The sequence below is a fragment of the Musca autumnalis genome, unplaced genomic scaffold (assembly GCF_047663935.1).
Source record: "Musca autumnalis isolate F117 unplaced genomic scaffold, ASM4766393v1 scaffold_4, whole genome shotgun sequence".
NCBI lineage: Eukaryota > Metazoa > Arthropoda > Insecta > Diptera > Muscidae > Musca > Musca autumnalis.
Genome location: NW_027411977.1, coordinates 3,640,457 through 3,651,975, shown reverse-complemented (window position 1 = coordinate 3,651,975; position 11,519 = coordinate 3,640,457). Strand labels below are relative to the sequence as shown.

At 33.4% G+C, this 11,519-nt stretch overlaps 1 protein-coding gene across 14 annotated transcripts in view; it reads left to right on the top strand.

The window, feature by feature from the left end:
• Positions 1-866: 866 nt before the first annotated feature.
• Positions 867-11,519, top strand: part of Best2 (bestrophin 2) — a 60,961-nt gene continuing 50,308 nt past the window's right edge. For 3 of the 14 annotated variants that reach the window (XM_073979875.1, XM_073979877.1, XM_073979868.1), the window contains exons 1-2: positions 979-1,168; positions 4,017-4,490. The gene's annotated coding sequence lies outside the window, so the exon portion shown is untranslated. Of the gene's footprint in view, positions 1,213-4,016; positions 4,491-11,519 lie in introns of all 14 variants that reach the window. The other 11 variants (XM_073979878.1, XM_073979874.1, XM_073979876.1 and 8 more) reach the window with 9 other exon arrangements.

The window sequence follows — 11,519 nt, the reverse complement described above, 5'->3', positions numbered from 1 at the left end:
CTGGCTTCTAAATTTTGTTTACTTTTCGATGACATAAACAAATGTAGAATTAATTCTTTTAAAACTTGTGAAATTTGCGATTTTTTACAAAATGTTAATGTCTAATTATTTAACGGGCCGTTATTTCAGTATCATTAACGTGGATATGTTTATTGAATTAACTAAAATTATGGGTATCTTCTAGCACAACCAGTGTCGCAGTTTGGTCATATTTTCAAAAAAATATTTTATTCTCAGAATGTTGCTCAAACTAAGCTCCAATACATAACTTTCTAAAGAATCACCCTTATTTAATATTTCCTTCGCCCTCCCAAACTCGAACAGGTGCACTTCTAAACAATGCAAATTGTTCGCCACTATTTACTTTCCCAGAATCTCGACATTTATTTACACACAATCCTGCCTTATACAATTACCGTTATTAATTAATATAGAAAACCAGACATTTTTTTCTAATTTTATGACATATGGCACGTGTAAATAAAATAATTTTTAAATTTATGTGTCATTTATTAGCCACCATCATCTTTCCACGTATCGTAGAGCTAAGAACATGTTTCTTATGATTTCTTAATTCAAGCAATTATGCTTCTCTTTCCAAATTCAGATTATTTGCTATCTATCATGGACTGTATTTACTATTATAGTACTTTCATATCATCCTAAAAGTATACCCTCAATTTAGGCAACAGTTTTAGAAAATGTCTGCTATGTTGATCTCCAAAAGAAATATTGAATATCAGCTGTTGCCTTTGTTTAATTTGAGTGTGTATGTATAACCCCCGTGAACAGCAGCACCCAATGAGCAAGAGCATTGACCAAAGAGAGTAAGCCAAATATTTAAGCCAAGATCTTATTTCTTGTTCATGGCTAAATTGATGAGAGCGGGAGACAGAGAGAGAGAATTCCATCTAAAAATGTGGATACCTATTCTGATGCCAACAGGTTAATAACGATACTGGTATAAACCGTCTGAGCACAGTTTCGGCACGGGTCTCAAACGTATACGTTGTGTGTATTCAAACGGAAATGCGCTTATAGAAACTTTTAGTGGAGAAAAAAAGTAAATTTGTAATTCGAAACAAAAGAAGTGATTATACAAACGGGGTGCAAACAAAAACCGAAAAGTCAAAGTGTGGAGACCCCGAGATTAAAACCAAAAATTAATGTAATGAAAATGCTTTAAAATGCATTATAGATAATTGTTGTGCTGTAAATATAAAACAGATGAAATTGAAATTTTAAAAATATAAAAAATGGCCTTGTAATGGGAGACAGAGAAGAAATTTTCAAGAATACAAATTAAAAAATGTTGAATTACCACAATAAAAAGAAGATGGCAATGTTGATGAAGACAAAAAGAAGGAATAAAACACCGATTACAAACAAAGACTGAAACAAAAATAATTATTTAAATTGTGCAAATCGCAAAATATTGTTGATGTATTTAACATTTTATGGGCCATGTTCAACAAAAATACAAAAAACTTGTTAATTTTTTTATGGAATATTTTTCTTGTCAGACCACAACAGTCATTTATTAACAAAAACATTTTTGTTAATTTCAATTTTGTTTTTGCTGTTGTTACTCACATTATTATTGACTTTCATTTATTGTGTTAGCTTGGCTTAGAGGTTGGAATTTGTCTGGCTTAAACTTCAGATTACAGTTTTGTTTCACACATGTGTGCCCGCCTCTGTCCGTCCGTCCATTTATTTATTTGTATGTATGTTGTCAAAAACCCGTGTCTCTATATAATTTTATTGTAAATTGGCTAATATTTCTCTTGACTTTCGTTAGTTGCCTGTACTAATTGCAACAAAGCCGCCGCACTTGTTGTTATTAAACTAATTTTGTTGTCCACATACAAATGCTCTATAGATCGATTTTATTTCCCAATCGAATCGAAAATAAAGTGTCTTCTTTCTCCCCCGTTTAGAAATTGAAACTTAATTCACCTTCAGTTACCTCCGTTCCTCTTGGCAAAAATTATTGACACAACGTATCCGTTAATTCTCTTCCTCACTCTCAATGAGTGATCGTTTTGAACAGAGAGCCAGATACATAGTTTCAATATTAAACTGGCTTAAACACAACAATGCTGGTGTTTTTGTTGTTGTTGTTCCTGATTAACAATAATATTGAAAATCTGTACTCACATTTTACAATAGATGGGGTCGCAAGATAATATTTATCCGCAGGACTTAATATTTTGTGTAGACGATACAAAGAGGAAACTAAGAAAATCAGTGATTTACAGTTATTTGCTAAGTTTGACAAAAAGTGTTTTGCACTGTGGAGGGGGCCACTAGCACAAATAAGACTTCTTGGAAGCAAAATTTTCAAAAGGTGTATGAAAAATTTTCATTTCGGGGGTCCCCTGTGCCATCGCCTGCGCACGTCCCTACGCATAACATGAAATGCTAAATTGCATGGGGACTAGGTACAGTCGAACTCGTTTATAACGTCGTCTTTTATAACGACATATCGGTTATAACAACGAAATCCAATAGTTCCGAATGTCTGCGGCCGTTTATAGCCCTCACAAAACAAACATCGCTTATAGCGACCAATTCCGTCGGTCCCTAGAACATAACGAGCGATTTCGATTGTATATCCAAAAGTGGATCCACATCGAATATTTTTGGTGGAGGTTTTCTGTTTCCAGGGAAGTCAAACTACTGGATTACAACCAATGTTGATGAAAACCGTTGCCAGGTCCCTAAAAATAAGTTTAATCGGTGGTATCCCCAGCAAAATGTTCGCTGCCAAAGATGCCATTCAATCATGGGTACATGTGATCTGGAATGCATCTTCATCGATGAATTTTATATGGGCGTGGACCCCAAAAGATGCTATTCATTTTGGGAGCCAAAGCATGTCATTTGCGCCAATGCTTTGACATGTCATTTTCACCAATGCTTTGGCATGTCATTTCCACCAATGCTTTGGCATGTCATTTTAACCAACCCTTTGCAATGGCATTATCATTACGACGAGAGTTTTTACAACGTTGGTTGTGATTTCGAGTCTCCGACAACATCAAGACTATTGTTAATAATTAATCTTATATATTTAGAAAAATGTGTATAAATAAAAACACAAAATTCATCTTTATTGGATCGATGGAATGGGTTCAAACTGTGATGAAAATATCGGATCTTTCACGACTTCCTTTGCATGGGTTCGAATGCTGATGAAAAGATCGAATCTTTCACGACTTCCTTTGCATTGCTTCAAATGCTGATGAAAAGATCGGATCTTTCATGACTTCCTTTGCATGGGTTCAATGCTGATGAAAAGATCGGATCTTTCACAACTTCGTTTAAACCAATGCAAAGATGCCATGAAATCACGTCATCGCATGGAACCCCTTCCTTCAAATTTTGCTGGGATTCTTATAACCCCATATACCAGAAAATTGAGCAAGTATGCATATTCCGTTCATTAATCAATATATAATATCAGTATATAGATATAGACTGATTTTGTGCAAAATATCAGCAACATATCTCAATTAGTTTGGAAGTTATTAATTTAGCAACGTTATATCACTGATTTTTTACCACAGTGTGCCGTCAAAAGTCGGTGGTATTAATTATTGAGATAATATGGAATCGTGTTGCCCTCAAAGATATCAGAAAAGTCTTCCTTTTTTTCTTTAGAAGTTGTTGTGTCTTTACACGCCTATCAATCCACAGGAACAATATGTAAACAAACTTCTATTATTCATTACTTTCATATTTCTCTTTTCGACCCAGTCTATTGTACATGCATGCTCACGATGCTAGGTAGCCTAGGTAACAACCTCAAATCCAATCGAATGTCTACACTCAGCTGAGAGTTGCTCACTTACTAGAGATACAAATATGGACACTGATCGCCCAGTTTATTGCCAGAGTAGAGACCGAACTATTGTTTGCGTTTACAAATAAATACGCTTGGTTATTTAAGCGAGCGTTGGGTGTCTTTTCGACTTAATGATTGCGTTGAGTTTTGTTTTATTTTATGCCAGTAATTCGCTGTTGCTTGTGGCGGTTACCCCAAGTATTACATATTCAATTGTGATTTTGGCCCCAAAAATAAAATAAAAACAGTAACAAAAACAAAATAAACAATAGCAACTAAAACATCATAATAACCAATATAACAAAATAATAATAACAACAACAGCAACAAACGGCAGTAACAACATCAATCGATTGCCTGAAATTAAAGTGACCAAAAAATGAATGTGTGTCCACAATTAATCGTATCTTGTGAATTGAATTTTTTTTTTGTTGATGTATTGAATCGGAGGGAATTGAATAATAGCCCGTGTATTTTAAGATTTGATTGTGGATTTTGTGGAGTCATTCTTCTATCGGTTTATAGAGTTGTCAAGTGTTTCATTTCACCTTCTACTTCTTCATCATATTCATCTCCTTCTGGAGGGGGGTTTCCCATTCCAGTGCAACAAAAATATTTATTTTATCGCTTTTACTTTTAGGTAAGTTATTTTTTCTTAGATCCAAAAAAATAACATCAGTTTTATTAAATACATATTTATTTTGTCGTTGCTACTGTTGTTCTTAATTAATTGTTAATTGCGGCTTATTTTGGTATACATACTAATGGATATTCTCATACAATGTCGCCGTTGTTTACTTCTCAGGTAATTATGTTTGCTTATATGGCAAAACATTTACGCTGACTGACGTCTGGTCTGTTTTGGATTCAATAAAAAGTATATCACCTAATAATTTATGACACATATGCTTATATGCTTTGAAAACCTTTTAATGTTTTCAAAACGATCGATTCGAGCGAAATATATTTTTGGTGTCATTGTTAAAATCATGTACGCAGAATAGGATCATAAGTGTAGCTTTATATAAAATTGAAATACAAGATGATAGATACTGATCATTGTTTTTGTTCCAGAACAAATAAAAAATACATATTTTGAAATTGCCTTCCCTTGACCTGTTGACGTCGTCGAGTTTTATTAACCTTGCATTCGATACCCTTTTTGTAATAAACACAAAATATTCCGATTGCGGAAAATTGGTTTCACTTAATTTTATCTGAATTTCATTCTTCCGCATTTGTTGTGGCTTCGATTTTAAAAAATTGGGCAATCGGTACCGCTGTATGGTGCAATAATGAACGATCCTGGCTATCTGCTTCTTGGCTAAAAGTCTAAAACTCTAAATCCTACTATGAAGAACTTAAATGGCTGGTGGGTTCTACAACTATCGACAAGAATTTGGTAGTCATTCAATAAGACCCACTTCCAAAATGGACTATGTCCGTCCAGTCCGTCAGGTACCCTCTCCGCAAAAGTTCAGCACTTTTGCATTTTAATACAAATTTATTAGTAAAGCGTAAGCTTTTATTCATAACGTCCGCAATCGGTCGGCATAGTCAACAAATATTTTTTTACTTCCCTGTAGGAAATTTCAACAGTGAATCTCTACTGACTTACTACTGCCATTGTCACCAGTACTACTGACCGATTGTAGACAAGTCTATGTAATTTCCTGTAGACATTTTGATACAAAAGTTACTACTGACATGTCAGCAGTAAGTCAGTAGTTGCTGAGGGACCATGTGTTGACATTGGAGGCAGTTTGTCAATAGTTCATGAATAGATTGGTCTCTTTGAAGCTTTTTAGTAGATTTAAAAGCCAGATACATAAATATTGCCTGCTATAAACAAATCTTTTATTGTTGTTGTTGTTGGCATGAACTCGGTGACCAACCATATTCTAATATAGAGTACAGTACTCTATTTTTAATTTCCTCTATTTGTGCTCTATTTTCATTGGACGCACTCTATATCCTCTACATTTGATTTGTTTTACGAATACAAGTGAATACATACCAAATTCAATGAAAATAGAGAACCTTAGGAAGAAATTAAACAAAATATTGTCTTGGTGTAAATGAAATGATTTCTCTGATGATTTTAAAAGATCGTTACCCTACACACAGGGTTTGAGTCATGGAAATTAACCATATTCTGACACTGAAGTGTGGTAGAATGTCCCTTGATGTCAAAATGGTTATTTAAGAAGAGAACTCATAAAATCAAACAAACTTCATCTTTAAGCTAGAAAGAGTTTGTTTATTGAGATTTTAGGTAATTTTTATACCCTCAGCATTTATGCTAGGGTATATACACTTTCTTTCATACGAGCAAAATGTGCCTCATCGAAATAATGGTCTTAGACCCCAAGTATGTTTGGACAAATTTTGGGTATCGTAATATTTTGTCCAAACATAGTTTAAGTTCGAAGATGGGTTATATCGGTCCACTCCTTCAGTTCGAAAATGTTCGGAAAATTTGTGCGCACGATAACTCTTTAAGGGAGTAACCGATTTGGTCCATACTTTGCACATCGTGAAATTTCTACCAGACTTAGATGGGGTCCCAATATGGACTCAATCGGCCCACTCCTTCAAAATTTTGAAAGAGTTCAGTTTAGGACCTGCTCTCGAATCGCTTCGATTTTTGTTGTAACAAATGGTATTCACTTCCCCTCATACGGCAATATAATTTTCATCAGGGGCTAGTCCATACTTCCTGAGAAAATAGCCTGAAAGTTGCAAAAAAACCCCTATGACACCGTGTGTAGTGGTCGGAGCGCAAGATAACTCTCGAACGGATCGGCAGATTCGGTCCAAAATTTGGCCTTCGTAATGTTTTGTTCAAACTTAGTTTAAGGTCGATGATAAGCCATATTGGTCCACTCCTTCAGGTATCTCCCCTACAAAAGTTCAAAAATGTTCGGAAAAAATTTGCGCATGATAATTCTTGAAGGGAATGAAGGATTTAGCCCATACTTTACACATCCTAATATATCTACCAGATGTAGATCAGGTTCGAATATGGACTATATTTGTCCACTTATTCGGGTACCTCCCACACAAATTTCGGATATATTCACTTTAAGACCTGCTCTCGAATTACTTTGATTTTTGTTGAAGCAACTTGCATTCGCTGCCGACAGTAAAAGTTATTTCAGGGGCAAGTCCATACTTCTTGAGAAAACAGTACGAAAGTTGTAAAAACCTATGGCACCGTATGTAGTGCCTGGAGAGCTCGAACCGAATATTGCGTTCGTCCACACTTTGGGTATCGTAATATTTCTTCAAATGTTAGATGAATATTTGAAGCTGGTGCTTATAGGTCCTTTCGCTACCTCCTCCAGAATAGATAGAAAATATTCACTACAATGGTACGCGCGATATCTCATAAACGTAGGAACCTATTTGGTCCAAACTTTTGAACTTTAAATATTTTGTTTTTCGACGATCCTTTGGAAATTTTTACAGAAGGTTTTCCTAGTGACCCTTTTTACAGCGATATTATGTTTCTCTTAGGCAAGTATGGAACAAATGTCCTATCTATAGATATCCTCCGCAAATTTGTGAGTTTTAATCCAATCCATATTTGTGTCGGTTCGCCCAAAATTTTATAAGGCCCCCTAAATGCATACGTTTTTTATGAAAAAAAAAAAAAAACTGTTTCAATCCACACATGCTGGGGGTATAGCTCTGTCGGCAAACGACTGATACTTTTTACTTGTTGTAGTTGGTAGTTTGCTTGAATTGTGAATAGTTTCATATCTATACACCAAAATCAGAGAAAAAATTATAAAAGAAATTTAACATTTAATGTTTGGACCTCGAAGATGATGTTGGATGCTTTTTGTATATTTACAATTTTTTTGCATTATGACAAAATTTCGGGAGCAAATCGGTATGGAAGAAATAAGCCTGACTAAATGGTCTCTTTTTTAATCAAGTTCTCAAGCATATAACCGTCACATATCATGCTGCTGTGTAATCGAAGCGTTAAACGTCGTTGATTTCATTGTTAAAGTATAACAAAATTCTCGTTCTCTTTTTTGTATTTGTACTCTATTTCCATCCAAAAATATTGGTCACCCTAGGTAGCCCATTTTGAAAATTTTAACAATCTGAGGGAAATACTATTCCGTAGAAACTTACGAAACCAAGCAAGATTTTGCTAGATGTTTTGCAACATGTTTTTTCTTGTTTTCGAATTATTATTCGATGTATTCCACTATTTTGTTGTTTTGTTTGCTTTCCAGGAATAATTAACACAATCACCTGTCAGCGCTTTCTGAATCATGTCATTATAAATATTTTTGTATTATTAAGAAATTAAATATAAACAGAACTTCTTCAAAAAAGAGGCAACCAGAAAATATGCAGGCGCCAATATTGTCAGAGATTAAAAGATAATGAATGCTTCCGACAACTTCATCCATAAATATCTTATGAAGAAAAAAGTTGATCTGACATTGTTTTTGTTTCTTTTAGTTTGTGTGAAAAAAATCACGCAGGTAAAAACCCAACCAAAACCAAGTTTTAATATTTTTTCAAGTTAACAACCGTAAAAACTAAAAAACCCCCAATTAAAAAATGTGCGAAATAAATTTGAAAACCTTGAATAGCTGTCGATTATCTCGTTTTTTGCGATTTCTTCTTAAAATCCACTAACAAGACGCATGATTTCATTCAACCAACCAGCCACCCTCGGACAAGAAATCAATCATTCAATCTTATACAAACATAGATTTCATTTCCAGAGAAATAAAAAAACGTTTTGTATTGAACAATATTATAAATGTGTTAAATAAATTTTTTTAAGATTTGTTGTTGAAATTCATTTAAAACTTCAATATTTACATTTAACTTTTGATAGGCACAATGGCTAACGCTAACAAGATCTTTAGCGACCGAACATAATATTTGTTTAAAATTAATCCGTATTTGCAATAAAAACTCCAGAAATAAAAAAAAACATTTATAAACAGGCTTTTTATATCACAAAATCTCTTTTTTAATATGTCATTCAGGTTATGGGAAAGTTTAAACAACATTTACCCCCAATATTACAAGTCTTCTTTTGTTATATTTTGGATTTACCGAACGGATTTAGAGCGTTCCGCTTAACTTAAAGTTAAAAGTGATGATTGAATTTCAAGGAGGAGCTTCTTGGCATTAACTTTAAATGTAAAAATTATATTTTTAATGCCTCCAAATTGGTTTATTTTTGCGTTTTCAAATCCGTCAGATAGTAAAAGAACGCATATGATAATGGTCCTTAAACTGATACCATTTACTTATAATTTGTTTTTATTTTTAAGATTTTATTTTTCGATCGTAATTGCACCACAATCTATGTCTTGCTCTTGTGCGAGTTCAGAATTCGAGTAATGTTATATAATATATAATATACATATATTAGTATATATAATATATTTCGGCCAATGTGAATAACGATATGCCACTGTGCCTAATTTTACGATCTGTACTGTAAAGAAAACAAAAAATTATCAAATTGAACGAAACTATTCTTCTACAATGCACTTTTTATCATCAAAGAATGTCAGTACTCTGGAATTGGCCAAGCCCATAAAATATAAATAATAAAATGAAAATAGAAATTCAGATATGATGAGATAAGAAATATCAAAATAAATAATTATAGTACACAGTATGGGCATATTATTAGTGAAAAAAAATGGCGATGCTTACCAAGGGGTAAGGCAGGAAAGACTATAGTTTCGGATCTTGCCACAGATCCTCACTAGTTTAAGTAGTGCCAAGGAAATTCTTGATCAGAGTGTTTCTTTGGACACCTTTCTATTTGAGCGAGCAATTGACACTTGGGAATAAATAGTTTCTTGTTGAAAAACAAGAAACAAGGGAACTGATAAGGATCTATGGCGAGATCCGAAACTATAGTCTTCCCTGCCTTACCCCTTTGGTAAACATCATCAATTTTTTCCACTAATAAGTTAAAGTTGTTTCAATAAAATATTAAAACAACGGCTATGTGATTAAGCCTGACTATTTTTTTTTTTAATTTCTGATACACTTCTAACGACAAAAACTTAACAACCAATAATTTTTGGAAAGCTTAATTCATTTTATTTTTATTTTTAAAGTAAGCTCAGCTTAATCACAGATTTGTTGTTTTCAAATTTTAAAAAGATCAAGTTTTTAAAGTGGGTGTAGTTAAAATTGATTTACTTTAGGGATGGCAGAGAATACTAGTTGATTAAGCTGGGCTTACTTTAAAAATAAAAAGTAAACACACATCACAACAAAACTGCCAAATTGAATTTAATCCATTTTCGCTTAGAATTTTGTATTTACCAGCAAAACATATTAAAAACCACCAAACAAGTCTTGCGACATTTGCCGAAAACATGAATAGTTTCGTACAAAACAGAAGAAATTTGGTTGTTACCAGGGTTTCGGAGTCGAGGTATTTTTGTGTCGATATGAGAGAAGTCTCCATATATATATATATATATATATATATATATATATATTGGTTTTTCCTAACATTGTTTCTACTGAATCTTACATTGGAAAATAGCAACAAAGTACAAGCACTAGAATATTCTGGGGGGAACTTTTCTTCGTGAGAAAATAACTCATGCGCCAGACATTGAAAATATAACATGAACATTTTTTAACTTTTAGGAGAGAGAGAGAGAGGAGGTGAAGGGGATAGCTTTCTCCCTTCTTAACCATAAGATCAAAACATTTTCATGAACATGTTCATAGTCTGCCACAAGACTATGTGAATATAAAGGACAATACAAATCATAAGGACTACATGCAGTAAAAATTATAAGCAAATCATGACCAGGTTTTAAAATGGATATAAGCAGTTTAGAATTCTTCTTCTACCCCCAGACATTGACTTTTGTTTTATGTAACTATGCAATCAGTAAGATTTCCCATAGCGACCACAATGTCCTTCATAGGTGTCCAACAGGTCCTTTAATAAAAGACAAGGATGACATCTAACAAAAGACAAGATCAGAAGATCAAGAAGATCAGTAGACTTTTGTGAGAAGACCAGTAGTTCTTCTGACACAAGACTTATGTATATAAAAGACGTTAAAAGTCCAATTATAATTCGATTGTCAAAGAACATAACTTTTGTTTGCAACAAAATTAAAGGATCAACTGGACCAAAAATATTCTGGATATGCAATTTGTAATCAAAATATAGATGGAAAGACTAGACTTCAAATGACAGTAAATATCCTGTGAATCGTTCTCTGAATTTGAATGGTATACCGTTTGCTCTCCTTTAAAATAAATAATGAGTTTTGAAAAAATGGTGTCCCGAATTTAATATTATATTCGTATATTGTAGAAAAAATTGCCCGGAGTCGGAGTCGAGTTATTTTTTTCGACTCAGACTCCGACTCCAGCAAAATTGCTCGACTCCGACTCGTAGACTCCGACTCCGAAACCCTGGTTATTACTCATAAATTCGCAAAAATAATCTAATGTTAACATTAACTGCTTTTAATGAATCGTGATGTTAGGAACAAATGTAAACAATCTTTAAGTCATGTCAACTATTTTAAAATAGTTTACACAGTTCCATATATTTTAGAAACAGAGATGAGAAATAGAAGTGTTTACTTTATGTCAAAGAAAAAGTTTACATCACTTTGAATTTTATTGTACA